Source organism: Astyanax mexicanus, chromosome 20, assembly GCF_023375975.1.
Source record: "Astyanax mexicanus isolate ESR-SI-001 chromosome 20, AstMex3_surface, whole genome shotgun sequence".
Lineage (NCBI taxonomy): Eukaryota > Metazoa > Chordata > Actinopteri > Characiformes > Acestrorhamphidae > Astyanax > Astyanax mexicanus.
The window spans coordinates 40,281,163-40,308,507 of record NC_064427.1 but is presented as its reverse complement, the minus strand read 5'-3'; the positions used below and the strand labels follow the sequence as shown (position 1 = coordinate 40,308,507).

Sequence of the window (27,345 nt, the reverse complement as noted above, 5' to 3'; positions counted from 1 at the left end):
TGTCAGAACACGGAGGAGGGACGACCGGTGTATCTCTCGCTGAAGAGCAGAGCGTAGGTGGTTCTGAATCGCAAGAAGGAGAGAAGGTGGCCAAATGCCAAAAGTACGTTTCATCTTAAAATAGAGCTGTACAACAGCGTCACGGCCTCTTTCGAGGTGTTCTTTTCTGAGGTTTATTTGGAATTCACATTAGGCTCGTGATTAAATATGGTATTACTGGATAATATGGATCATTTCATTTAAAGGCATGGAAATTGTCATTGGTTTTTATAATTGAATGCTTTACAAACTGATTTAATCTGATTCCTTTTGCTCTTTGGTGTTTGTTACCATAGTAAAAGAAAATCTGCTTTTTATCTTCTGGAGGATAGAGTAGGGAAAGATATTCTCGGTAGGAGGTTACATTGCATCACAGATAATATCAGACTGGTGTGTGTGTGTGTGTGTGTGTGTGAGCACAGTACACAGCTGTATGGTTGATTGCATTCTCGGCATTCCTGTGTGAGTGTGTATGAATGGTCGATTAGTTGTGCAGCTGAATCTGGGGTCATGCTATTACAAGACAGATTGAGAGAATATTGATCCGGCTGTTGACAAATTGATGGAATGAATGCCTGGAAGCATAATCTCTCTCTCTCTCTCTCTCTCTCTCACCTTTCCTTTTCCTTTTTTTTGTTCAATCATTTGCTCAATCATCTCCTTCCTGGGTCTGTAGATGTGGGTAATCCTGTCCCCCCCGCACTCCACCCCGTGTGGAAAGGCTGTTGTCTGTTGCAGCACTTTAGGAGATGCTGCTTGATTACATATTGCTGCTGGAAAAGGAAAGGAAAAATGTCTCTAAAACAGAAACTTAATAGCTGCAGCAAAAAAAAGTTCCTAAAGGGATGACTCACCGCTGTTCTGACCTATCCAATCCTGATACTGAAGCTCTCTGAAAACAAATCATGGAAAAACAGTCCGAGCTGCCCCAGCACAGTCCGAGGAAATCACATATTATTCCCACAGGCCTTTATATGCTTTAAAATGAGTATTTTTTTTAGTTGCTGAGAAAGAGCAGAACAAGTCTGTTTACAGTCCTTACTGCAAATTGCACAAGTCACTGCCATTGTTTATAACAAATAACATTTACAACAGACTTTAGAAAGAATACAATCCCAAAATATAAATATTCAGAAGATACCAGACTGATAAACCACATTAAAATACCAAGGCATGCAGTAAATATTTATCTGCAGATATGAGACTGTCATTATTAGTGATTAGTCTCTTCCACAAACACCATGTCAGACATTTTTATAGAAAAAATAACCCCAGTTATATATAAAAATCCTGTTTAAATCAACATGTGGGATAATAGTCATATTTTTGCTGAAGTATGGCGGCGCCTGAAAGGGTATTTTCATAAATATGGTGTCAGTGACACAGTTCTTTGAGTTATTTAAGTCAGTGTTTAGTTTAAAGCTGGAAAGTAGTAATAAGTATTTAGCTGCTTATTTTAAGCACGTTCAGAACCGAGTGCGCTAATGTTAACACACACACACTTCTAATCATCGCTCATTTACATCACTATAAATGTTTTTACATGAATACTGGACAAACAACAACAGATATTAGATATTAGAAAGTGTACCAACAGACAGACAGACAGACTTTCTATAAACTGTTACTTAAAATAAATGTAATTTTACTTCAGTCTTAATCAGCAGCACATCTTATCTGAACTGTGCGGCTGAATTATCATACAAACACAAAAATCTGATATCTAGAGGATCTTGGATATGTTTACATGAAGAGAAAATACGATCAAATGATGCAAATATTCCAGTATTTAAAGCAGATTTATGCTAAAGTCATTGTATTGCAATTCATAAGTGAGAGTTTCATCACTGAGGGTGAAAAAAAAACTATTTACTGATGAACTAATCTAATCCAAGCAAAGCTCAAAATGATCAAACACGCCCAAGTTGAGTAAAAAAACAGCAGGTGATTCAGCCTTTAATCTCCTCAAAGGACAGAGGAAAAACAGTCATGGTTGATCCGGAAATGAAATTACAAAGGAGCCCCAGTGAAGGAGAGAATCACCCCACTGACCCGATATAAATGTAATCCTGTCTGAATCTGTATCCATGATGCAACACAAAACAATGAAACCTGGTTAACCTGTGCACATCATCATGAGGTCATGAGGATCTGGATACTGATGAAGTTGATGATGGATCTTAGGACACAAGATCCATGATGATGATGTGTGTGTGTGTGTGTGTGTGTGTGTTTGTGAGAGAAGGAGAGGAGGGTGGAGAGAAAAACAGCAGGAGTATAAATGCTGTAAAGGCTGTAATGTTATTCCTGCTAGTAATCTGCTTATTTTATAAATGTAACTGTAATCTACTTTATTTTATTTTGTCTGTTACTGGATCACAGGTACTGTTTCTATGCATCTTAAATATGTAATGCTGTTACATATAATCTGGTACTAAAACCCCACAGTCCACAATACTCACATGACAGTATAGACTGCTCTGCCCATATAATGAGCTTCTGTCATCTAACCGACCAATCAGCTCATAGTCAACATTATCTGTTCTCTGGAACATCTGTTCTGTTCTCAGATTTAACTCAGAGAAAGAGCACGATCTCAAAATACGCAAGAAAATAATGAACATTTTCACAATTCTCCTCTCCTCTGTATCCAGGTAGTCTGCTAAGCTTTTCCAGATGGGCACGAAAACACCCTCGTGAGCATCCAAACAGGTAATATACACCACACACACACACACACACACACATACACAGGTGCTTGGCAGCGCAGAGGACCATCTGTTTCCTCAGTGTGAGTGAAGGTACTCTGGCACACCTCGTCCAGGGGAAGTTCTGGACCGTGCCAAATCATCTGCCGGTTTCAGGTAAACACATAAGTGAAAGCAGTTCTTACAGCCTCACAATCTGATTAACAGAAAACGCCAAAAACCTGAGGTGAGGAAGTGATATACTCTTTAAGAGATGCATTTCAGTAAATACACTGATTATTATTAGAGGCCTGAAACTGAAATCAAACACCTGCAGAGGCCAGATAACACCACTTTAAAATGTTCTAACTGTGATATCTGTGATTTTAAGCTTTGTGTATCTGCTGATTATGTATAGGGTGGTTTAAATATTACTATACCAGCTGTTTTACTGGGATTTTTATTAATTGTTTTAATAATAGTGTTATAAAACATCCATTAAGACCATGTCAGGGTAGACTTCTGACTGCTAGGAACAGAAAGCTGAGGCTGCAGAGGGTTGAAGACTAGTGAATTTCAATTTCTGCACATGGAAGGCCTGAAATACATATTACCAAAAACCTTATACAGTGGTGTGAAAAAGGGTTTCTCCGCTTCATGATTTCTTATGTTTTTGCATGTTTATAATTCTTAAAAATTTCAGATTGTAACGATCTGGAGACAGGAGTCGGAAGTAAAAGCAGGTGAGACCGAATATACAACAAAGAAACAAACAAGGAACAAACGAGAGAAAATGAAAACAAACAAACAGGAAAAAAATAACTAGAAACTAACTAGACAGAAAAATAACTAAACAGGACAAGAGAAAATAAACAAGGAACTAGAAATAAACAAAGAGATAAACAGAGCGCTATAAACTGGAACTAACGAGAAAAGCCAAACGACAGAGGAGGTTCAAAAGCCGACGAATAAACACAGACATTAGGGGACTGTTTATACACACAGGAAGCACACACCTGGGGAAACAGGTAACGAGGGGCGGAGCTACAAATTACAAACATGTGACGGAAAATTACTGGGGAACACACAGGAAAACAGAGCAAAGGCGTCATCAAACTAATTTAAATATTAGTCAAAGACAACACAAGTAAACACAAAAAGCAGTTTTTTAAATGAAGGTTTTTATTATTAAGGGAGAACAAAATCTAAACTTAAATGGCCCTGTGTGAAAAAGTGTTTGCCACCCAGTTAAAACATAACTGTGGTTAATCATAGTTAAGTTTAATTTCACCAGCCACAGCCAGGTCTGATTACTGCCACACCTGTTGCCAATCCAGAAATCACTTGCCTGCCTGACAAAGAGACGTAGACCAATAGATAATCAAAAGCTAGACATCATGCTAAAATCTAAAGAAATTTAGAAACAAATGAAAAAGAATGTAGTTAAAAAATATCAGTCTAGAAAAGGGTATAAAGTTTTGGGACTCCAGAGAACCACAGTGAGAGCCATGATCCACAAACAGTGAAAATGTGGAACAGTGGTGAACCTTCCCAGGAGTGGCCAGCAAAACCAAAATTACCCCAAGAGAGCAGCGACGAATTATTCAAGAGGTCACAAAAGATCATACAACATCAGCCAAAGAACTGCAGGCCTCACCTGCCTCGGTTAAGGTCAGTGTTCATGACTTCACCATAAGTAAGAAACTGGGCAAAAATTGTGTGCAAAGATGAAAACCACTGCTAAACAAACAAACAAACAAACAAACCAAAACATTAAGGCTCATCTAAATTTTGCCAGAAAACATCTTGATTCTCAAGACTTTGGCGAAAAGTTGATGAGACTAATGTTGAACATTTTGGAAGGTGTGTGCCCCGTTACATCTGGCATAACATGCAGTAAAACATGGTGGTGGTAGTGTGATGGTCTGGGGCTGTTTTGCTGCGTCAGGGTCTGGAAGACTTGCTGTGATAAATAAATGGAACTATGAATTCTGCTGTCTGCCAAAAGATCCTGAAAATGAATGTCCGATCATCTGTTCGTGACCTCAAACTGAAACAAACTTGGGTTCTGCAGCAGGACAATGACCCAAAACACACCAGCAAGTCCACCTCTGAACGGCTGAAGAAAAACAAAGTGAAGACTAGTCAAAGTCCTGACCTGAATCATATTAAGAAGCTGTGGCAGGACCTTATAATAATAAAAATAATAATAAAAGCCTTCATTTAAAGACTGAATTTTGTGTTTGTGTTGTGATGATATAATATTTTTATTAGTTTGATGATCTGAAAAACAATTATATGCTAACAATAAAATAAACGGAGTGTCCTGAGAATGTTTTTCACATTTTTTTGTTACATTTTTTTTGTTTCACATTAATTTACCTAACTGGTCGCAGCTTTAAACACTCTTTTAAAATTACAGGTTAAATAAAACAATAGATCTAAATCAATAGATACTAAAATCAATGCCCAGTGTCGGCCAACTGAAGTAGCGCTGCCAATGCTGAAGATTCTTAAAAAATTATCAGCAGATACCTTTTTTCAGTATATAATTTCAATATTGTGCATCTCTAGTTTCAACAGCACAATTTAAACAAATGCTAAGATCAAATTCGACACCAACAGTTTGAATCAGACACAGACACAACCTGCTTTTACCACTTTTCAGCCTGGTGAAGGGGAGTAATGGTGTGGGGAAGTGCTTTGTACACTGTGGGCCCTTACTGCCAATCAGCTGCTTACATTCCACAAACTATTTGAGTACTGATTGTGATCATGAGCATTTCTTCATGACCAGAGTTTTAAAGGCCGTTCCCATTATAATAATGATCTTTAACAGAGCAAAACATGACGCATGGTTTGGTGTTCTTTAGTGGTCCTCTAGTAGAACACCTTTGGAAAGAGATGGAACAAGAGAACTACACATAAAAGTGCTCCTGAAAAGGTAAAAACTGTATGTGGAATCCATGCCACAGCAAATTGAGTTTTTTTTAGACCAAAAAAAACCCAACCCAAATAACAGCTCAGGATATTTCAGAGTAATATTATAGAATCTATTAAACATTGTATTACCTTATGGAATAAATATGTGTTAGATTTCATTATAAAATGTCAACACACATGTTCAGAAAAAGTGGAAAACAGAGTAATATTGCATATTCTGAATTAAAAAGACATTACAGCTGCGGCCTGCATCGAAAAGTAGCCCGTCTCCTTACATAATAGCAGTAAGTATGCTGTTTTAGACATCACTGCATAATTCATATTCACATAAAGTTAGAGTAGCAGTGCACCAGTCGAGAGCTGCATAAACATTCCGCTCAAGTTCTGCCGACAAGAGCACACAGTTATAATCTTATCTTATCTTAAGTATGGCACGCAGTACTATGCTTTTTCATAAACCATATGCACACTGATTAAGAGGAGTTCATTAGTGATAGTGAAGTGTGCTGCAGCGAACAGAAGATAGAAGTGCTGCTCTAAACAAACGGCCCTAAAGGTAAAATACAGATAAACTGCTTTCATCTCACAATGAGCTAACATCACGCCGGTGAGAGAAAATGGGTCAAAAAACCATGTAATCAACATTTCATCTGTGCCATCAGATTTCCTGTTTAAATCTCCCACCTAAACTGTGCTGAAAATAACCCAGTGTGAGGACTGACTCATTGAAACGAGGCACTGAATAAGCCATTTTAACTAATACGTGGTGGAAATGCCATTTTTCGACTCATAATTAAAAAAATAAAAATAAAAAAGCCACCGGTTTCTTTCTGAAAGTGCTTCAACCAGCCGGCCGACATCAGCGTCAGCCGAGATTCATTTCTCTGTCCATCAGAAGCAGAGTGCGTCATAAGCCATCTTCTCTGGAACTCTTACTAATATCCTTTTATAACACCAGCATGATCCAAAGAGAGGAAGTTGTAAAGTGGGGCAGATGGGCGTTGGTACAGGCTCTCCCCGTCAAGACGAGGGCTTTTTTTATTCTCAGTAAGCAGCAAGTTGGCAGAGGGGATCATCCGGGATACGTGTCCTCCAGCAGACCGTTTCTGTTTTCTTACTGTGAACATGCAGCCCCGACACTACCACCCATAAGCCTGCAACAATAAATGTTCAGTTTTTAGCAATACATTGTAGTAAATGTTTGTATTGCCATTTTAAAATCATGTTATGATCTAATCCACTGATATAATAATTATATAATAATATAATATCATCTGAGATCTGGGCTCTGCATATTTTTATATTTTTCTTAATCCATTCTGTTGTGGATTTGCTCCGGTGTTTTGGGTCATTGTCCTGTTGCATCACCCAACTTCTACAGCTGACATTCAGCTGAGGTACACTCTCACTAGTGCATTTTTTGATGCACTTGGGGAATTTATCTTTCCCTTAATAATTGTAAACTGCTCAGACCCTGATGCAGCAAAGCAAGACCAAACCACGCTTATACCTTCAGCATACTTCATGGTTGGGATCGATTTAGAATGATCCATAAAACACATACATTTCAATTAAATTAAGTTTAAAATGAAACTGCAAACAGGAAGCAGAATTGCAATACAAATTCAAACAGCAGAAGGAAGAATTGGAATTACATGAAATTCAAAAAACATTATAACACATAATTAAGGTGTAATTAACAATGGAGCTTTATAGTATATATATTAAATATGATTACAACATGAATTTAATACAGATATTATTGATCATTAAATTATAATAACTTTTTAAATGGTGGAAAATCATAGGACAGCACTTAATTTCCCAGAATACATTGCTTTATCCAAAAATGTCAAAATATTTAGGCCATATGTCTCTTGTTGACCATTAGATGCAACAACGGTAGCCGGTAATGTATTTTAATAAACTATTATTACCAAAACACTGTTTATTTAAATATAAAAAAGTATAAAGGCCACACCCACACACACACACACACACTCTCTAATACACACACACACACCCACACACACACACACACACTCTCTAATACACACACACACACACACACACACACACACACACTCTCTCTAATACACACACCCACACACACACACACACACTCTCTAATACACACACACACACACACACACACACACACACTCTCTCTAATACACACACCCACACACACACACACACACTCTCTCTAATACACACACCCACACACACACACACACACTCTCTAATACACACACCCACACACACACACACACACTCTCTAATACACACACACACACACACACACACACTCTCTAATACACACACCCACACACACACACACACACTCTCTAATACACACACACACACACACACACACACACACACTCTCTCTAATACACACACCCACACACACACACACACACTCTCTAATACACACACACACACACACACACACACACACACTCTCTCTAATACACACACCCACACACACACACACACACTCTCTCTAATACACACAGCATCAAACAGCATAAGAATGACTCCAGGGCCAACAGTGTATTCAGCTGCTCATGTGCAGCACATTTCATCCCATCCACCTTCCTCCTGTTCATCACACCAGCCATCAAAAATCATCCTGGAGAATAAAACATTTGGAGGATTAAATTCAATCAGGCTGCTTTATTTTGGGGTTGGGTAGGGCGGCTCATTTTTGACCCGTAGGAAAAGAGGAGTAAACAGAGCGTTAAGATCACATTAGAGTTATCACCAGGCTTTACACACTTTGTTTATGGTTGTTTTCAACCATATATACATAAATGAAAATATTTTTATTTTATTTTATATTTTAGGCACATTATATTTGTTAATAGCCCTGATATGATGTGATCACATTTTAAGTAAAAATCCATCCAAATTCCAAAGGGTTCATGTACTTTTTTCGTCACTGTATATAATAAATGATACCATTATTGTGACAGGCCTAACTAACATTTAACACACTTTATCCTATAACCATCTTCTTCTTGTTCTTGTCCTGGTGCTGATTACACAGTAACAGAGCCAGGAAGCCAAACAGAGAGTCAGATTAGAATAATAGTACTGCTCTCACTCTTTATCCACCATCTCTTTCACTGTGTGGTTTTGGTGGAAATCTCAGATTAGTGTTTGCTCCTGACGCTTAGTCATGATTTGGACCTCTGCACTACACAGTGAAAATAAACACACACTAACACACACAGTGCATAATTCTGTTTAGTTTAACATGGAGAAAAAGATTTGGATCCAGAACTTTAAGATGAACCCTTATTAGTTTAGTTTAGCTTTTGGTAATGATCTTATCCTCTAAGATAAAGGCTGCAGATGCAGAGGTTTATGAACACATTAAACACTGAGATGCTGCTGCTGCTGCTGCTCTCCCACAGCTGGCATGAGATCAGTCAGGGTTGTGGACGGTGGAGTGGATGAATGTAAGGGTTTAGGGTGCTCTCAGGTCTGTGTTCCCTTCTGGCTCTCTCCTGTCAGTTAGGGAGATTTAGTCAGGTCTGCTGGAGTCGATGTTAACAATGCTAATGCTAACATTCTCTGTGATTCATAAATACAGGCAGAAGTACTTTAATTATTTTCTTTCTTCTGAATTTATGACTGCTCACATGTCCACCCTGAAGCTTAACAATGAGACTGTCAGAGACCAGATACTGCCTTGTACTAGGTGCCCATCCTCCACTACCGAATGCACTGTGTACATGGACTTCACCTTTAAAAAATTCCAATACTTACACTGTTCTTGCCTCCAGTGTAATACATATATACTTCTCTGCAACTTACAAACCACTCAAAAACGCTGAGTTTCTTTTTATTTTATCAAATTAAAAACCTCTGGAATATAATCAAGAGGAAGATGGATGATCACAAACCATCAAACCACCAAACTGAACTGCTTGAATTTTTGCACCAGGAGTAAAGCAGCATAAAGTTATCCAAAAGCAGTGTGTAAGACTGGTGGAGGAAGAGAACATGATGCCAAGATGCATGAAAAAAACTGTGATTAAAAACCTGAACTCATATAAAACTTTATGAATATGAACTTGTTTTCTTTGCATTATTTGAGGTCTGAAAGTTCTGCATCTTTTTTGTTATTTCAGTCATTTCTCATTTTCTGTAAATAAATGCTCTAAATGAGAATATTTTTATTTGTAATTTGGGAGAAATGTTGTCTGTAGTTTATAGAATAAAACAACAATGTTCATTTTACTCAAACATAAACCTATAAATAGTAAAATCAGAGAAACTGATTCAGAAACTGAAGTGCGACCTTCATTTATTTACAGAGCTATTTACAATGCTTCTACACATAGCAATGGTCATATGTGATGGTACAGTGATTTTTTAACAATAATGTAAGTAATTCTGACCAGAGGTCCTCTCAATGTTTCTTCCTGCAGCTTTAAGAAAGTCACCTTTGGCACACTGAGACTTTTCTTTTTGTCTTATTTCCAAATTTCTGTACAGCTGCTTTTCAACATCTAAAAAATATGGTATAAGTAAATATTGGTATATTAAATTATTGCAATATTATGTTTTGCAATACTGTATTAATTTTCAAAAATACAATATCGATTTTGATGAATATTTCACATGTAAAGATTGGGGTCAGACACTACATATCTAGATATCAATGTTGAATTTCAGCTTCAGATCCCACTGGTCTGACTGGAATATGAGAAAAAAAATTCTACTCAGATTTTGCGCATATGACAGTGTGTTTGTATATTTCACTTTTACATCGTGATCCATTTATCTTCAAATTATTCAGGTGTGAAAATGCAGTCAGTTATCACCATACAGCCGTGATAAGACCTTTAATAACTCATACAGGGTTAAATGCATCTGTAACGTGTTTAACTCACATCTAGGCTTGATTCGAGTTAAATCAAGTGAAATTAGACTGAAACTAATGGAGTAAACTGATCGCAGCACAGAAACAGCATTAAACAGTGTTAAACCCAGCTGAGTACAACAGATAACAGCTGAGAGGCAAGAACACAGAACACACACACACACACACACACACACAACACACACAACCCCACACACACACAACCCCACACACACACAACCCCACACATTGGGATGGGATGAAGTCTTATGAAGAGATGAGGGGATGATTTCACTGTATCTGAGGAGTTTATGAGGAGTTTATGAGGAGTTTATGAGGAGTTTATGAGGAGTTTATGTACGGCAGCTGGTGAAACCTGTGCTCACGGGGTTCTGCTGATACTGTGACCGTCCACTGTGATGGTTGGTGGATGTGACTGGGCCTAAAGGTGTGAACGTTCTTCACTGGCCCAATCACTCACCCAAACTCAACCCCACAGAGCATTCGCTTCACTGAGCAAAGACATGACTGAAGGCAAAAAGCATGCCAAACACGCCGGAACTGGAAATGGCTGTATGTTCTCCAGGGAAGAATATCTCCAGGTAAGATACTGAGAATCTAGAGGTGCTTTTGGGTCACCAACTGCAAAAGACTGGCAACTGAACATAGCATTTTAAAAACCACGCACTTAAAACAAACAAACAAAATAAGCACGGTCATTAGCCTCTGAATAAACCCTATTATTTAAGTAACTGATATGTGAATGTGCAAGCCTGTGGATCCTAACACAGTGAAAGCTGTGCTGGTGCAAAAATCAATGGCTATTTATAAGACGTGGCAACTCAAATATCCACCCCAAAACGTATACTTAGGTCCTTACAGTTACAGCCTCATAAAAGCCCCGTTTACAACTTCTGCCTGTTAAAAATCAAATAAAAAGCAGCAGCTGGCTGGTGGGTAATGAGCATTCTAGCACCCATTAGCTTCCATTGCATCATTCAAGGGAGTGGAACTGATAGTGGGAGTGATATCAGCTTTAATGTGAAACACTTTAGGAGTGGGTATCCTTCTGTGAAACACAGGACAGTAAATTCACTGATTTAAATCAGTTAACCATTTTTATTATTAGCATATATTCTCTTTCCATGATAGATACTGCTTTCATCTTATGTTCTCTTGATACAACCCTACCAAATACACACACGCGCACACACACACACGCGCACACACACACACGCGCACACACACACACACGCACACGCACACGCACACACACACGCACACGCACGCACACACACACGCACACGCGCACACACACACACGCGCACACACACACACACACACACGCACACGCACACGCACGCACACACACACGCACACGCGCACACACACACACACAAACACACACACACACACACACACACACATTACCTCACTCTGTCACTGTTATTTTACATCTACATATTCTACAAGAGGAAGATGGATGATCACAAACCATCAAACCACCAAACTGAACTGCTTGAATTTTTACACCAGGAGTAAAGCAGCATAAAGTTATCCAAAAGCAGTGTGTAAGACTGGTGGAGGAGAACATGATGCCAAGATGCATGAAATTAAAACTGTGATTAAAACCAACCAGGATTATTCCACCAAATATTGATGATTTCTGAACTCTTAAAACTTTATGAATATGAACTTGTTTTCTTTACATTATTTGAGGTCTGAAAGCTCTGCATCTTTTTTTTGTTATTTCAGTCATTTCTCATTTTCTGTAAATAAATGCTCTAAATGAGAATATTTTTATTTGTAATTTGGGAGAAATGTTGTCTGTAGTTTATAGAATAAAACAACAATGTTAATTTTACTCAAACATAAACCTATAAATAGCAAAATCAGAGAAACTGATTCAGAAACTGAAGTGATCTCTTCATTTATTTACAGAGCTGAATATAAGTATATATAAGCTCCTATAAGCTCACCGCTTTTACCTTGAATTCATTCATCCGTCCACCCCGTCCACACAGACCCAACACACACCACACACACCCAACACACACCCCACACACCATACACAGACCCAACACACACCACACACACCCAACACACACCCCACACACCATACACAGACCCAACACACACCACACACACCCAACACACACCATACACAGACCCAACACACACCACACACACCCAACACACACCCAACACACACCACACAGACCCAACACACACCACACAGACCCAACACACACCACACAGACCCAACACACACCACACAGACCCAACACACACCACACAGACCCAACACACACCACACAGACCCAACACACACCACACACACCCAACACACACCCAACACACACCACACAGACCCAACACACACCACACAGACCCAACACACACCACACAGACCCAACACACACCACACAGACCCAACACACACCACACACACCCAACACACACCACACAGACCCAACACACACCACACAGACCCAACACACACCACACAGACCCAACACACACCCAACACACACCACACAGACCCAACACACACCACACAGACCCAACACACACCACACAGACCCAACACACACCACACAGACCCAACACACACCACACAGACCCAACACACACCACACACACCCAACACACACCACACAGACCCAACACACACCACACAGACCCAACACACACCACAAACACCAGGTCTAGTCAGAGGCAGACAGGTCGAGGAGCTTTTTGAATGATCCGAACAGTAAGTAAATGAAGAGCACTGAGGCACCAGCTCAGCAGCTGAGGAGCTGATCCACATGCAGGAACTGTTCAGGAGGCAGATGGAGCGCTAATGCGGCCGATTATGCAAGCACTGCTGCTGCTGATGCCACCGCTAGACTCGTTCACACTGTAGAACAGCCCGTACAGAGTGAGTTAAGAGAGGCACATGAAGATTTCAGAGATGACTGATGGTGTCACGTCCATTTTATATAGACTGATTGGTGTGAATTCAGAAGCTACAGCTTTTTTACATCATGTCATTTTAACTGGGTCTAAACACAAGCTAAATGAAATAGACCAAAATAACAGCCAGTTTCTGTGCAGCACCAGGACCTAATGTACACCTGCTCACAAAAACTCCTCCCAGTGCATCAAAAACTCCTCTAGATAATCTACAAGTGCAACAGAAGTCCTTAAGCTAAAAAAGTGAGAAGCAAATAAATACAGAAGCACATTTTATCCCACACACAGCAGTCAGAATATCAGTCTGATCACCCAGAGAAACACTTGTTTATCAAGTGTAAATGCACATGATCAAAACTGTCCAGTTTATTACTGTTACACTGTTTCACTTTATTCACATTACTTGGCTGAAGTGATTTTTTTGCTTAATGTGGCTCAGATCAGATTTTTTTTCATGGCTGTGTGAACGTGCCTATGTTTTTTCTTTTTTAGTATATTTCAGACCACATATGAAGTCACTTTCATATCTGGTCCTAAATCGGACCCATCCGATCCATGGACATGTGACATAAATCAGAATTCATGTGTCTTTTGGCTTTTACATTAGCGCTACGTGCTTCTCTCTCGTACCCACACTGCATCTCTTGGTGCAGCTATAGCTGCAAAAAAAAAACAGCAAAAGCAAACCGCCTGTCCTTTTTTCACCTCCTGGAGCTGAGCATGAACTTCAGAGCAGCTGTTTACTCTCCACTCCAGCAAAAGATGCTCCACATATGAGCTGCTAACTCATCCATTTCCCTTTATAAAGCTACGAGTCTCTCCTCTCTCTAATATGAGGGTTTTTGTTGTTGGTGAAGAAGGAGGCGTTTATACAGGTATCAATGTGCAGCATGTGAGACGATTCAGGAACAGATTCTGTGTTCACATTACACACAGATACAGATCACTTACATTTACACTGAACGAGAACCGACAAGATCTGAGCAAAAAATAGGTTTCGAGCAATGTGGCTTTTAAAGTGAACGTAGTCATAGTGACATTTTTCCAACAAATTTAAAAAATTTGAATTGTACAGTTGTGGTCAAAAGTTTACATACACTTGTAAAAAAACATAATGTTATGGCTGTCTTGAGTTTTCAATAAGTTCTACAACTCTTATTTTTCTGTGATAGAGTGATCGGAACACATACATGTTTGTCACAAAAAACAGTCATAAAATTTGGTTCTTTCATAAATTTATTATGGGTCTGCTGAAAATGTCACCAAATCTGCTGGGTCAAAAATATACATACAGCAACATTAGTATTTGGTTACATGTCCCTTGGCCATTTTCACGGCAACTAGGCGCTTTTGGTAGCCATCCACAAGCTCCTGGCAAGCTTCAGGTCGAATGTTTGACCACTCTTCTTGACAGAATTGGTGCAGTTCAGCTAAATGTGATGGTTTTCTTGCATGAACCCGTTTCTTTAGCACTGTCCACATGTTCTCAATGGGGTTTAAGTCAGGACTTTGGGAAGGCCATTCTAAAACCTTAATTCTAGCCTGGTTTAGCCATTCCTTTACCACTTTTGATGTGTGTTTTGGGTCATTGTCTTGTTGGAACACCCAACTGCGCCCAAGACCCAACCTTCGGGCTGATGGTTTTAAGTTTTCCTGCAGAATTTGGAGGTAATCCTCCTTCTTCATTATCCCATTTACTTTCTGCAAAGAACCAGTTCCACTGGCAGCAAAACATCCCCAGAGCATAATACTACCACCACCATGCTTGACAGTAGGCATGGTGTTCCTGGGATTAAAGGCCTCACCTTTTCTCCTCCAAACATATTGCTGGGTGTTGTGGCCAAACAGCTCAATTTTTGTTTCGTCTGACCAGAGAACTTTCCTCCAGAAGGTTTTATCTTTGTCCACGTGATCAGCAGCAAACTTCAGCCGAGTCTTAAGGTGCCTTTTCTGGAGCAAGGGCTTCTTTCTTGCACGGCAGCCTCTCAGTCCATGGCGATGTAAAACACGCTTGACTGTGGAGACTGACACCTGTGTTCCATCAGCTTCCAAATCCTTGCAGACCTGCTTCTTGGTGATTCTTGGTTGACTCTTGACCATCCTGACCAATCTCCTCTCGGCAGCATGTGATAGCTTGCGTTTTCTTCCTGATCGTGGCAGTGACACAACTGTTCCATGCACTTTATACTTGCGTATAATTGTCTGCACAGTTGCTCTTGGGACCTGTAGCTGCTTTGAAATGGCTCCAAGTGACTTCCCTGACTTGTTCAAGTCAATAATTCACTTTTTCAGATCCACACTGAGTTCCTTTGACTTTCCCATTGTAGCTTTTGTAGCTGAGTCTAATCACTGGGTCAAATGAGCCCTATTTAAATGGGCTCATGAGAAGTCAACAGCTGTAGTCAATCAGAATCACTTACAAGAAGTGAAGAGGCCATGACATGAAGCTAATTTGATTGACACAACTCGCTACATCACCAAAATTGACAAATTTTGTTGCTGTATGTATATTTTTGACCCACCAGATTTGGTGACATTTTCAGCAGACCCATAATAAATTTATGAAAGAACCAAATTTTATGACTGTTTTTTGTGACAAACATGTATGTGTTCCGATCACTCTATCACAGAAAAATAAGAGTTGTAGAACTTATTGAAAACTCAAGACAGCCATAACATTATGTTTTTTTACAAGTGTATGTAAACTTTTGACCACAACTGTATTCCAGTAAACTGAATAATGAAATGAGCTACTATACATCCTATGGCGAGTTCAGTTATAAAGTAATGTGAAAAGGAACATGTTGATACCAATGGGAGTCTGTCTTCCAACATTATCATCATTTTCTATCTGGTGTTTTCTGCTAGTCTGTGTCTGTTGGGAATAGTTGCATTATCCTCGGCCGGCCGGTCGGCTGCGAGTCAGAATCTGAATGAGGTTTTCTCCCTGATGTCGCATCAGAGTCATGTCACAATTGGTGGCTTGTCAGAAAGTGAGTGAGGCTTTCAGCCCAGGACACACTAAAGCGCAGTGGAAGCTTTAACTCACAGTGAAATTCATCTTTCACTTCTGAGGAAGATGATAAAAACCAGCTGAATGTCTTGACAGAAAGACAGTGCTGTATAAGAGCACAAAGTAATGGCTGAAAAAGTGACTAAAATACTATTCAGCTGTGTAAAAGTTAAATAATAATATGTACATGTGACTAAAAGTAGAGTTTCAGCCTGATCAGCTGATCACTGATGCTGATCTTGGGCGGAGCCACAAAAACGCCGGGCAAACCTGGTACAGATTCCCCTTATTATGGCCACATTTAAGGAAACACTGGTACTCTATGCTGACTATAAATAAATTTAAACGCTTTATTCACCAACATAAACAGATTTCAGGAGAGATGTATGTGTAAATACTTATATTTATAATTATATTTTTGTTTATTTAGACATCACACTGCAGGAACAGGTATCCTAACATCGGCCGCCTCACTGCCTGTTTTCCAGAGTCATTTTACAGCTTAAAATAGCCTATATTTACTGTTCAAAAATATAACCAAGTTTTTATTTTAAAGGTCTCCTTCTGCTAAAATCCACTTTTTCTCGTTCTCTGCGTCTCTGAGTTGTATATGCATGCTGCACATGAAACTGATCTTCAACCCCCATTGTCTGTGGTTAAGTGAAGTTTAAGGGTTGATGTTATCGAGCACTCAGTGCTTTATCTTTATAACTAAAGCTGTATCTCTGAAAACATTTAGTCCTTTGAGTTTTAGAGCTGTAAAACTGACTGTGGCAGGTCGCGTTCTCTACTGCACTGCTGTTAGCCAATCAGAGGTGATATGTTTCCATGTATGAATATTCATGAGTAAACTAAAGCAGAGCTATACAGAAACAACGGGGCATTTTTTTTTACACAAAAAAACAAAAGGCATTCACATGGCATTCATTCATACTAGAGACCACAACTAGACATTAAAAATGAATGAAAAAAACAATAAAATAAGACCTTAATTATTAGAAGCTCCAGCTGAGACTGTCTGTGATTACTCGGACAGAACTGCACTGTGGAGCTTAAAGTAAAAACAACAGAAAATCACTGTTATCCAGCTTTAAAAACTGTGTGAATATGATTTCAGCTTTCTGACTGCAGCTGCTGCTGTACGTCTGCAGTGTTTGATGGTGTGTGTGGTTAGCTAGCTCTGCTACTCACTGATTGGTCTGAAAGATGAACTAGAGAGAGTTATAGACATTATCTGGTTAGTGGGGTTAAGATCCTTATTTTTATATATATATGACCTGCAGAAACCGTGAAAACCCCAGGCTGAGCTGAGCTTAGTCTCCCTGTTCCCTATAGGCTAGAAACTGGCCAATGACGATACATAACCAATCAACTTTTCCATCTCAAACTAAAAGTAAAGCTAACTAAAAGCTATCAGCTGCTATTTGTGAACTGTGATCAACAGAACCCACTTAGCACCTATATTTACCTGCCATACCATAGCAACTGCCTAGCAACTAGAGTTGAGCGATATCACCCAAAAATAATGACAATATTTCAGGGTATCTTTGTGATATGACAAAACTTGTATTAACTTCAAGAATATACTACTGCAGCAAAATAGATTAGAAAAGTTTTATTTAATAAAGAATTGTTTAATCAGTGTCAAACTTTCAATATCATTTTTTGTCTTTTTTGTAAACAGCAGTAAATTACAAAGATTTGCATTTAAGCTGCATATAAACGCATACTATATTGACTGCTTTTTAAGAATACTGCTATTTAATGTTTATTAAATATTAAATATGTACAGTATGATTACCCTTACTAGCAACCAATAAACACTTAAAAAGGTTTTACACTTCTGGTCTTAGAAAGCACTTAGCACCTGTATAGATATCAGTTAGGATACCATTTTAGCTGCCCAGCAGTTACTTTAGTAGATCCCAAGTAAACAACAAGTATCCGACTGTTTTAATAAAAAAGAGCAGCTCATATAAGGTAACAGCTCCCTTTAGAACAGCTACTTCATTTGAGCTTCCACTATATTAATTTAAAGATACTGCATTATTTAGGAAGAAAAGAAGTAGCCCTACTGCCAATAAACTCTCCCTCCTGCTAAGTTGGCTGGATGATGGAGTCTATAATTGGACTACAACTGTGAGACAAGCTGAGATCAATAAAATACACTTAATTCGACACAGCAGAAGATGTCACGTTTTTGTGGAACACAGAGTCACAGTGGGACGGGAGCTGGAGAGAACAGGGACAGAAACAAGCAGGAGAGGAAAGGAGAGAAGGACCAGGCTGCTGAAAGCTGCAGCAGCCTCAGCTTCACAATCAAAACATACTTTAATAATTCAGAAGAGACGGAGAGAGAGAGAGACAGAGAGAGAGAGAGAGAGAGAGAGAGAGATCTGCAGAAGGCTGCAGATGAGTCTAAAGCAAAACAGAGGCGAGGATGTTAGTCCAGAGGAGGGGAAAAAAAAGCACATAACATAAAACAGCTGAATCAATAACTGCAGATACTGATCGACTGATACGCTGCTGAATAAAAAGAAGCTTTACCATTTTACTAGAATGGTAAAAGTATGTCTTACACAGCTCTGCATTCAGACAGAGTCTTGGAAATCACTCCTCAGTGATGGACTGGATGATTTGGTCAAAATTTATATATAAAAAATATATATTTTTTAATTTTGGTCAACATATTATAATTTCAATATGAACATTATAAAAGCCACTAACTAAGACTGATGTTTGACAGATATTTGTTTTTTGAGCTGGATTATTTACTGACGGTTGATGACAGGGCGATGGCACTGCACATGTCTATACACTACTCTGGTCTTTTATTATAAAAGCTGTTTATCTGCAATGCTAACACCTGGCCTCGGCATACTTGAAACATGGTAGTCGTGATGTTAACAGTTTCTCCAAGCTGGATTACATGCTAATAGTTGATTACACTTCACCAGTTGTGCAGAGTAAGTCTTGGGGTGTGTTATAATATATGTATGATGTCTGGTCCTGAATTATGGAGCTCAGAACACGGACATGTAGCTACCAGCTTAATGTGGGCCTCAGGTAGGGTTTTAATATAACAATATATATAACAATAAAACATCATTAAATAAACGTTTAAAAATTGTATTACTGCTTAGAGTGGGAAACACGTGATACATTACCCATTATAACAATACTGTAATTCTGTGATACTCAATATATCACAAGACAATTCTCTGTGATACTTCACTGTGTTACTGAAGAGGATGGAGACATTTCATAAACTAAAGCCCTAATCAGCTCACCTTTATATTCCATTGTGCTGCTGTGCAAATGACTGTTAAAATGTCCTTTGTTTTGAAAAAAAAAATCTGCAGCACCTGGATTAAAACAGTTCATCTTTTTTCTAAACTGTACCGTTCATTTATTGGACTGGACGTCTGAACACAGGACTATGACTGCAGGACTAGTCCCCCTTTAAAGCAATAATGTTGTTCAAAGGTCTCTGATGCCAAAAGCTAGCCTGTCAGCTGCACTGATCACAGACTGAGGCCTGCTTGTCACCATGAATAATATGCACAGCTGCACAATAGCGCTCGTATCAACCTACACTTGCCAGAAGCCCATAGGCACTGACGGATCTTTATGCTTTAGAGTGACACTGCGTGGGACTGCATGCTTTGTGTTCACTGTAATTTTGTTAGTGAGGCAGAGTCACACTGAGGTGGAGGCAGAGCTGCCATTTGCAGGAACAAAAGGACACAGTCAATCTCAAACTAGGCCTGATGAAATCTGCTCCCCTCCAATGCCTCTCTGCCTGGGCATGCCTGACTCCTCTGTGCGTAATTTTTTTTTTCTCCTCAGTAAATACAGAAGTTCTGTCTGTGTGTAAAGAGCTTTTTCACTCCCAATCAGTGAAGCCCGCTCTGCTTCCCTTCGGACGTGAGCAGAAGTTAAAAACACAACCCATGTAAATGTCCTGTGATGGTTTTAGTTCATTAAAGACGTAAATAAGACCTGCTACATGCCACTACATGACCACAGGCAACAAACCACAACAGATGCATTTTCCATGCTGTCTGTGAGTCCTGAGGTGGTCACGGTGGCCTTGGAGACTGCTAATTTCAGATCTAATGACCATTACTATGGCTGCAGGAACGCTTGAGGCAGTGTCTTCTGTCAGACACGTCAGCTAACCCTACGGAGCACAGTGAGAAAGACACCGCGATAAAGTTTCGCTGACTGGTAAGTAGGTCCAGAGAGAGGCACTGGGATCAATAGGCAAGGTCAGAGTGTGTTTGTAAGGACAGTCCGCCCTATGGAGACTGCCTGTCTCTGCTTTCTGCATGAATGCAATGAAATAAGACGGCGTACACGGCAAGTGAGACGTTTGTTTATTCAGCACTAAAACTGTACTAAAAACAGTGATGTTATATCAGCTGGCCGTCACTGTGCAGACCTAATAATGTCCTATTGCTCACTTTAGAACGGAGATAACAGAGTGTACTTTACATCTACAGGAAACTGCATTCAGAAGAACAAGCCACACCCTGTAGATCACTACTGTATTTTTCCCAGTATAAGGCGCACTTAAAGTCCTTCAATTTGCAGTCTAAAGCGCTGTCACTATGAGCAGGAGGTCGCAGGTTTGAACCACCACTCATGCAGCTTTACCATCAAGCTGCCGGCGCTCAGAGGGAGCACAATTGACCCTGCTCCCTCCGGGTGGGTACAGAAGATGGTGCTCTCTCCCCACATCACTCCTAGGGTGATGTCTGCAGCACAGGGCGTCTGTGAGCTGATGTATCAGAACCGAGTCGCTGTGCTTTCCTCCGAGCGTTAGCGCTGTGATGCTGCTCGGTAATGCTGCATCATCAGCAGCAGCTCGAAAAGAAGCAGTGGCTGACTTCACATGTATCAGAGGAAGCATGTGTTAGTCTTCACCCTCCTGGTGTGTTGAGGCATCACTAGTGATAGGGGGAGGAGTCCTAATGAGTGGGCTGGGTAATTGGCTGAGGAAAATCGGGGAGAAAATGGGGAAAAATTTGAAATAAAATAATATTTTTAAAAATCCTTTAATTTTCCCCAAAATCAGTCAGTGTGCTTTATTATACGGAGCAACTTATGTAGGAATTTTACCAGTCAGGCTATAGTCAGGCTAAACAGTTTCAGTTTAGTGTCTCCAGCCATGGGGCTGGAGTAGCATTAGCTGCAAAAGTGCTGTGCTAAGCGCTAGCTTTGTAGCTGTTTAGAGGTGAGTATATTGGACTGTAGTCTGCATGTTAATCGTGTCAAAACAAACTGCGTGGGATGAACCGCTAGCTGATAGAATCCTGGCTTACCGGAATACTGAGGGTTCCTCAGTGCAGCGCAGCCGGACAGCGGTTAGCCACTAATGCTAATGTTCCAACCTTAGTGCTGGAGAAATTTGGGAATCTAAGTTTACTGTAAATAAACGGAAGCGCTCTACTCACCAAAATAAACAGTTTTCATGAGAGAAATCTGTGTAACATGCAACACTCGTTTGACTCTTTTTTTTAAGAATTACTTTAAGTTAATTTACCCCCCCACCACCACCCAGCGGCGAGACCCGCTGAGTTAGAAGGAAAACATGGTGACACCCCTATTCCTTACTAGTGTTCCTTAAAATGCGCCTTATTATCCGGTGTGCCTTATGTATAAAAATAGACCAGAAAATAGAAGTTTACTGATAGTGCAGCTTATAATCCAGTGCGATTTATAGTGCAAAAAATACTGAACATTTCACCCTTTAAACAGCAACAGAATTCAGAGATGGACACTTGAGTCAGCAACTCTGGTTGCATACAAACAGACTTTAGACTTGACCTGCACCTTGCTCCTACTGATACCAACTTATCATGGACTTGTCTAAAATAACACGCAAACAATTAGCATCTTTTCATTATCCAGGCACAGGTGTATAAATGTTGCTGAAGGTAACTTTATTTTCCTGATTTGGGGTAACATCCAGCTAGTGGCACTGTGTCAAATGACAGTTGTGGGCTAGAAGGATATAAAGCCTCACTAAACTGTGGAGCAGCCGAACCATGTTCTATTAAATGATGGTGATCAATCCAATACTTTTAGAATAAGTTGGGGAGTTGAGGATGAGATGGGATGGAGATCATCAAAAATTCTGACCCTTTTAATGCTCTTGTTGCTAAATGCAATCAAATTGTTAGAGCAATGCTCTAAAATATAGAACGCCTTCTCTCGGGAACAGCATCAATAACCCCAACAAAACCATACAACACTTTTAAAAGTCTTAGTTTTCATAAGAAGCAATGAATAATCAAGTGTGATCAATATTCTGCAGTACATTAGCAATACAATTAATTGCACATGAACAGACACATATCAAACAAACTAAGATGGAGAGAGCATACTGTGTTCATTTAACAGTAGAGCAGTTTCAGTACATACTCTACACACACTAAGCTGTAGAGTGTAATTCAGCACAGTTCAGTCAGCAGGAGATCACTGTATTCCCTACAGCAGGGAGACTCATTTTAGAGCTTTATTGCAGTGTGCAGAATGATCTCACGTGGCGTACTTTAACACAGCGTTGCTGTATAACTCTGTCTCTAAATATCTATTAACAACACTCCTGTGGGTTCATGACAGCATCCTGAGCTAGAGGCTTTCTGATCATTAACTAAAACAAAAGGTTTTTGTATTACGACACTAGGAGAAAATAACAATTATAAACTGATTTATTACTTAATACTTTAATACTTTAAAATACTTTAAAAACAATGAACAAAAATAGACAAGTAAATAGGGTAGCTATTCTGAGCTGCATTATTTATTTACCATATTTAGCAGCATAGAATGCCGCAGTTAGCAGTGCTAGGCAGTCAGGAGGCACACAGAAACACAGACACAGGGATGTCATGAACTTCAAACGTACCTTTATTTAGGTTCAAATGCCCTCCACCAACACCTAAAACAACTTAAAACATAACTCTGCCGACCCAGTGGGGATCCAGTCGCTTAACTTGTGAATTTCAGTCTTTTAAGGGTCTGTTCTGCCTCAGCCTTCCTCAAACCTGTAGCCTCTCTCTCTCTAAGTGAGGGCTAAGTCTTTATGCTGGTCTCAGCGGGCTGCTCATGCTGTCCTGATTCAGACCAGCCGGGACAGGCAGGGGCTGCGAGTCATGGTGTGGGGCAGACCCACGACTCCCCCGTCTCCACGCGTCACAGTATGTAAAATCATGATTACTTCACTTTGAAAAAAGCATTAAAACTGTAATTCGAATTAACCAAATTAATCACGGAAAGGTTGCCCAGCACTAACTCCTAGTAGTACTCCTATAATATTTTGAATTACAACACAAATTATATATATATATATATAATCTTTAATCTGTATATAATTATATATTATACTGTACAATTCTATACACTAATTCTAATCCTAACCATACTTTAAAATTGTTGATGCTAGACTCCTACAGCTGATCTTTTCATCTGTATATATTTCAACTATATATGTTGCTTTCTCGCAACTGAAGTCATCCCACAAGATAATCCTGTCACAGTCTGAAACTCGATTCTCTATTCTGCTGCATCCAGTCTGCAACAAGTTCATTAATGAGCCTGGAGTCAATACGCACTGTCGTCTATAAGTTACTTGACAGTGACAGTTCTTGTTCTGGTTTTGTACTTCAGCAGCCGGGGCTGGACCTGTGGCATTGCACTTTGTGTAAAGTAGGAACCTATAGATTTGCCACCTGAATGCTAAAGGAGTGCCTAGTGGAGGATTCTGTTCCTGCCTGGTGTTTTTACCAGCAGCCCTCAAAGCCCATACACTCCCCTGAGCCTGGCTACCACAGCAACACACACACAAACACACAAACACATGCACACACATGCACACACACACACGCACACACACACATGCACACACACACGCGCACACACACGCACGCACACATGCACACACACACGCGCACACACACGCACGCACACATGCATACACGCACACGCACATATATACATATGCACATATGCACACGTTCTGCCAGCCTTCTGTTATCACGTGCATTGCTTTACATCTATATCCACCAAGAGCTCTACTTTAAACACTCTCTCTCTCTCTCTTTCTCTCTTTCTCTCTCTCTCTCTCTCTTTCACTCTCTCTTTCTCTCTCTCTCTATCTTTCTGTCTCATTTATAATCATCAGCTCTGGGACAACAGTATCTGTAATAATCAGGCACAGAAAACCTCTTCAGATGGACTTCCCAGGCTGTCTTATCCCTGTCGGTGTCTCTAGCCTGATCCCACAGCACCAGCACACACCAGCATCTCCAGAGTAAACACAGCTATCCACACACACACACACAGACACACACACATACACACATACACACACACACACACACACATACACACACACACACACACAGACACACACACATACACACATACACACATACACACACACACACACACACATACACACATACACACACACATACACATACACATACACACACACATACACACACACACATACACACACACACACACACACACACACATACATACACACATACACACACACATACACACACACATACACACACACATACACACACACACACACATACATACACACATACACACACACATACACACACACATACACACACATACACACACAGACATACACAGCAGAAAAAGGTCCACAGCAGAAACACCAGTACTGTAGCTATAAACTTTAATCCTGCTGTTCATCAGTGTTGGGCACGTTACTTTGAAAAAGTAATTAGTTATAGTTACTCGTTACTTCTCCAAAAAAGTAACTGAGTTACTAACGGAGTTACTCCACTATAAAAGTAACTAGTTACAAGTAAAAGTAACTATCGCGTTACTTTTATTATTCGCCCGTCAAAAAAAAAAGGAAATGAATTATGTATTTACTATTATTAGAAAAATACCCAACGATAATAAACCCAAAATGTTGACAAAAATATAATCTAACGAATTACAAAAAATAAAAACTAAATTCTTCACAGAACCAAAGAAAATTACTAAAACATATAATACTGAAAAAAACGGAAAAACGCGTCTGGGGATGGAGTTAAACAAACCAAGCCACACTCAAAGGAAATATGTATACATAAACAAAACAAAATAATGGACAAAAACAACAATCTAATAACCGTTAAAATGGTATTAATATAACAGCTTCACCAAAAGAGAATAGAGCTTAGATCGGCCCAAAAAATCCGACCCGACCCAGCCGGAGCCCGTGCACGTTCTGACCGAGCCCAAACCATAAACTGTCATTATCAGCCCGAGCCAACCCAAACCATAAACTGTCTGTTTTCGGGCTGATTGAATGAGTGAAATATAATCAGAATTATGTTAATTAACACTGAAACATAGCATAAAACTATTATTTAATTAAAATGATTTTTAAGAACAGCTACACACAGTGCTGCAAGTCAAACGCATTACAGTTTTCATTTTATTATAGTTTGATTCAGTAAGTTTTAATTTGTTTTTAGGGTGGGCTTGCTAGTTTTTATTAGTTTTCACACATCTCATCAGAGAGATCAATCTAATAAACGTGAGAGAGAAAGAGAGAAAGAGAGAGAGAGAGAGAGAGAGAGAGAGAGATATTTGCTTGTTCTGGAATGAGCTACTCACAGGTAAATGTTCTCACATACTGAATCTCCTGTTTCTCTTTCATCTGCCTTGCGCTCATATTGTAATCCCATACATAGTTCTGCAGTTTTTCAGTGTTTTCTGTCGTATTTTGCGGCTACACCGCCCGCTGTACAACTCCGCTGTACAACAGCTCTTATAAATAAATTAAACACGAAAATTCAGTAATTTTAGTTAGTTTTAGTTAGTTTTATAAACACATAATACAGTTCGAGATAGTTTTGTTTTTTCCTTTTAATTACCGTTTTTATTAGTTTCAGTTAACACAAATGTTTTTTCACTTTCAGTTTTCGCTATTTCGTTCGCTTTAGTGAACAATAATAATTGGTTATTTAGCAACATTGTGATTATCACACCAGAGCTTTATATAAAATAAAAATAGGAGCCCGATTTTGGGTCGGTCTTTGGGTCAGGTCGGGTTCGGGCAGAGAATCTAAGCTCTAAAAGAGAAAGCAGCAGCACCACAAAAACCGGAGCAGCTAAAAAGAGCTTAACGTCCTTAAATCGGAACTTGGCCTGTCCACGGCAATCACTGAATTAATTAGAGCAGCAAATCGTCACAATTGTGCCTCACTTCACCACGCCAAACCACGTAAACCCACAGGCACAGCGGCCAGAAGTTCAAGTTCACCGGAAAGAAGAGGGGTTAACCAGGACAAACCAAAGTTACAACAAAAAAAAAGTTCATAGAGGCTAAAGTAACGTGCAGTAACGGGGTGTCGGAAATGGTAACAGCGTTATAGTTAAAGTCAGAGTAATTCGTTAGATTACTCGTAGTTTTAACGCCGTTACTCCCAACACTGCTGTTAACGCACAGCTCTAATCTGTTTCATCTATCAGACCTGGTGCCTGCAGCCCGTTATCTTGTGATCCTGTGTAAATGCGTAATACATCTTCAAATAACACCACTTCCTCCTTCCTTCCTGACCCCTAAAGTCGATGCTTCATTTAATTTAATATTTCACCACTCCCTCACCACTCTGCACCCTGTGGGGAAGAGCTAGTCCAATCAGACTGAAAAGATACACATATTCTTATCAATACGACTCTAAAAACACTAAGCCAATCATAATAATGACATTATCACATACAAGAGTATCGTACAATACATAGACATGGCATGCATCATTTCTGCAGACCACATTACT

General features: G+C 39.6%; 1 protein-coding gene and 1 long non-coding RNA gene across 2 annotated transcripts in view; both read right to left on the bottom strand.

The window, feature by feature from the left end:
* Positions 1-27,345, bottom strand: part of LOC103047081 (reticulon-4 receptor-like 1) — a 196,463-nt gene that overhangs the window by 155,594 nt on the left and 13,524 nt on the right. The gene's annotated exons all lie outside the window — the stretch shown is intronic.
* Positions 9,606-13,039, bottom strand: LOC125784900 (uncharacterized). The gene is made up of 2 exons (XR_007427522.1): positions 12,423-13,039; positions 9,606-9,933 (listed from the first exon to the last, which is right to left on the bottom strand). It is a non-coding gene; the product is annotated as an uncharacterized LOC125784900 (long non-coding RNA).